Consider the following 4,573-nt stretch of genomic DNA (forward strand, 5'->3'; position numbering starts at 1 on the left):
TAATGGATGAATCAAATTTGCAAAAGGATGTCGGTGCTTCTGTGAAGTTACATTTTTACTCCCTCAGCCTTCTTAGCACACTGACCACTCAATATAGAAAGATTGTGCATTTGTATAGTTCCCTTCATGATCTCAGGACTTTGTACTGTGCTACATGGTGGCACAGTGGTTAGATTTAACACTGCTGTCTCACAGCACCAGAGACCTGGATTTGAATCCTGGCTTGGGTCCGCACTGTCTGTGCGGAGTCTACATGTTCTCCCTGTGCCTGCACAGGTTTCCTCCAGATGCTCCAGTTTCGTCCCACAGTCCGAAAGACCATGCTTAATTCTCCCTCAGTGTACCTGAACAGGCGTCAGTGTGATGAGGGGATTTTCACATTTTCATTTTAACTTCATTGTTGATTAGTGTGAGCCCACTTGTGACACTGTTTAATAAACAAAACAGGCAATGAAATATTTTCAAAAGGTTGTCACTATTGTTACGGAGGAAATATCATAGCCAATTTTTACACAGCAAGATCCCACATGAAGCAATGAGAATTATCAGATTATCAATTTCAGCAATGCAGCTTGAGGAATAATATTGTTTAGGCAACACATGGAGAACTCCTTCGCTCCTCCTCAATAATGCCATCTGCTCTGAAAAGGTGAATATATGTAGGGTCTTAGTTTAACATAGAATCCCTACAGTGCAGAAGGAGGCCATCTAGCCCGTCAAGTCTGCACTGACCACAAACCCCCACGCCCTATTCCAAAATCCCTATTTACCTTTGCTAGTCTTCCTGACACTAATGGGCAATTTAGCATGGCCAGTCTACCCAACCTGCACATCTTTGGAATATGGAGGGACAATGGAACACCTAGAGGAAATCCATGCAGACAGGGGGAACATGCAAACTCCACTCAGACAGTCACCCAAGGCCAGAATTGATCTCATCAAAAAGATAGTGCTTTCAACAACGCAACACTCTCCCAGTATTGCATTGGACAGTCAACCTAAATTTTGTTCTCGGATCACTAAAATGGGCCTTGAGTCTATAAACTTTTCACTCAGAAGTGATAATGTTGCCAAGGCTGACAACGCAAATTGTATTTCTCACACATGTTGGATTTGGGTACAAACTATGATCAACTATTCACGTGGCACTTGTTCAATATCAATGTTCAAAATATTTATCAAAATGTAGTTTAACAAATGCAAGAAATCTTGGAATCTTATAGCACAAGAGAAGATCATTTAGCCCATCATGTGTCTGTGCTTGCTCTTTGAAAGAGCTATCAAATATTTATCAAAATCTTAATATATGTTTAAAGAACATTGTTAAAAATTTCAAACCGGGATAACTTCTAATATATTTCAACATACGCTCTAACAGAAGGAGGCAGTCAGCTGGATTTTACACAATACATGCTGATGTTATCCAGGGAATGGAAGTGTTATCTTGAATTCATTATGTTCAGTAGGAAATCTTTTCAGGTTGCTTGAAATGATGGGGCCAACACCACACAAACTTTGTAGCAACTGTGCATTCACTAATCCTTTCAGGCACCTTCTGCTGCAGTGAAAATATTTAGAACCACTCAAGGCAAAAATAATTAGCCCTTCACCATTGAAATTTGACGCTTAAATCAACTTTAAGTCTGTCAATAAGATACTGAACCACCCACAACAGAAATATAAAAAACCCTTCTCTAACCTCTGCCTAATTAAATCATTTGTATAATTTGCAGGTAGCCTAAATGTGTGTTTTGAGAATTATTTGGAGAATTATTTGACCTTAATTAAAATCCTGGTTATCGGTATTTCCTTATATGCATGTTGCATTGTATGAGGCATTCAGAAACTGTTTTAAAGCTAGATGTCCTCATTACATTTTTAAAAATTAGCTTTACTATATGTAATTCACTTCAAATTAGATTCTAAACCAAATCGGTAGAAATGACAAAAAAAGTGCAACATGAGACAAAATGTTGGACCCAACAGATTTGCATGTATGTAGGTCCTCCAAATGGGCATTAATTCCAATCACATCTCCTCACCCTGTTTCTCAATCCCATTACTCTTTGGATGGGATTTTCCTGCCCCTCCCCAGCAGTGTCGGTGCCTCACTATTGGCCGTTGCCATGAGTTTCTGGTGCATGGCTTGCCCATCCTGCCACTGGCAAACCCACCATGCCAGGGAGGTGGAGGGTGGAGGGTGGGGGGGGTGGGGGGGAGCGGCGGGTGGTCACCTTCGGTGGGACTAGATGATTCTGCTAGCGGGAAGGGCTGGGAAATCCCACCCGGAATCTCCCTTTAGGGAATGTTTGAATTATTGAAGCAGCATTTGAAAGTTTAGAGTAAGCTAAAGGGTGGCACAGTGGCCTAGTGGTTAGCACTGCTGCCTCACAGTGTCAGGGACCTGGGTTCAATTCCTGGTTTGGGTCATTGTCTCTGCAGCGTCTGCACATTCTCCCCATGTCTGCGTGGGTTTCTTCCCACGATCCAAAAGATTGGCTGTGCTAAATTCTCCCTCAGTGTACCCAAACAGGTGCTGGAGTGTGGTGACTAGGGGTTTTTCATAGTAACTTCATGGCAGTGATACCTACTTGTGACTAATAAATAAATTTACTTTAATTCATTTTGAAATCGGCTACAGGAAAGGCTAGTTACCTATAATGTCCCAAAGCATAGCATAGAACAGTATCATGTAAAACATGCGATCAATGTTGTGATTGGATACAAATCCTGTGCATCTCAGTAGACCCTCTATTTCTGTAAGCTGACATCACATTCCCACATAAAATACAAAGCAGGCAGAAACCTTCACCCCATATTATAATGGCAAAAATGGATAATTTATAATAATGAAAAAAATCCAGTAAGTAATGGAGGTGGGTATAGGAAAACCATGGCTGGTATTCTATGACCTCGCTCAGGCAAGGCTCGTAAAATCCCGCCTGAGGCCAATGGAGAATTCCATTTTGCGAGCTTCGCCCGCCCCGATTCCGATAAAATTCCGGCCTATGAATAGATCTCCTGTCAAGTAGATTATGGGATCTTTGGGCATGGGACTAAGCAACATAACTGCAAATAGGGAACAGATTATTGGGCTGGGAAATGTCAAAGAGTTTATGATTGGATTTGACATAAGGCACAATTTTAACATGAGTAATTTATAACCTGGGCATAAAAGCATCAGAAACACAACATTAAGTACCCAGTTGTTGCCAGTTCCCTTTCTGCTGGGTGGCGAGGGTTAAAGTTGCGCTCACAGAGGCCAAATACACTGATTTCCCAGCATGCAGCTATATTCGGGTTGAGTACAGCAGAAATGTCGAGTTAGTGAGCACCTGGCAATACAAGAACACAAAGAAATTATAAAACAGGGAAAACCCTAAGGATTAAAGTAGAATTACTTTTAAACAGCTCCATGTATTATGAGAATTTGATTGAGTGATGATATTAGATGATGAGCAAGGATTTTTGTTGAGGTTGGAAGTTCAATGTAATATTACAAACATAAAAGAACTGATTTTAATCAGCAGTTACCAACAAGGAGCGGTGTTCATAGGGAGCACTGATTAAGAGTCCTTGATTTTCCATCCAATCACTTGAATCAGTTGAAAATCATAGGCTATAATCCTGCAATTGCACCGTCAGCCACTCCTTGCTGCGCATACCAAATTGGAACACCAGCCTTAAGAACCTTAATGATCTCGGAAGTTGATTACAGTTTCCCCAACTTCTTTTCCATGACTTTACGTAATTTGATGTTCATTTGTGAAATATTTCTGTTCTAGTTTAAAATGAATTTCTTTGGACGTGGATATTCCTGTCTTTGTTGCTTCTTACGAACCTGTAGGTTGCTGGTCTAGTGCCATACCCAATCCCAGTCATCACATTCTCTCATGAAAACTACGTACTTATATTAATTGCACGTCAATTGCCTTATCAAGTTTAAGGGTAGACAGATGAAGGGCATTGATTGATTTAGTACCTTGAGCACATTTAAAGAAAGGCTGCTGAGAAATGAGGAGATAGATAAAAGTAATGCTGCATCCTGTAAATAAATGAAAGGTACAAAAAGATCTGGCTTCATTCTGGCCTTGGAAAAAATTAACAACTTGCGCTTTCAGAGGGTAATGTTGATCTCTTACCTGATCTGTGACTAATTTCTAATGTGTGTTTATATCTTGATTTTCCTTATTTTATTCATTCATGGGACATGGGCATTGCTGGCTGGCTAGCACTTAATGCCCATCCCTAGTTGCCTGATGACAGTTGAGAGTCAACCACATTATTCTGGCTCTGGAGTCACATGTAGGCCAGACCAGGTAAGGATAGCAGATTTCCTTCCCTAAAGGACATTAGTGAACCAGATGGCTTTTTCTGACAATCATTTCATGGTCATCAGTAGATTTTTAATTCCAGATATTTTTTATTGAATTCAAATTCCACCATCTGCCGTGGCAGGATTCAAACATGGAACCCCAGACTATGAGCTGAATTTCTGGATTAATAGTTAAGCAATAATACCATTAGGCCATCACCCCCCTGCTGTGCCTTTCCCATCAATATCCCATTGTAA

The sequence above is a fragment of the Carcharhinus amblyrhynchos genome, chromosome 27 (assembly GCF_965287045.1).
Source record: "Carcharhinus amblyrhynchos chromosome 27, sCarAmb.v2.hapA, whole genome shotgun sequence".
NCBI classification, from domain to species: domain Eukaryota; kingdom Metazoa; phylum Chordata; class Chondrichthyes; order Carcharhiniformes; family Carcharhinidae; genus Carcharhinus; species Carcharhinus amblyrhynchos.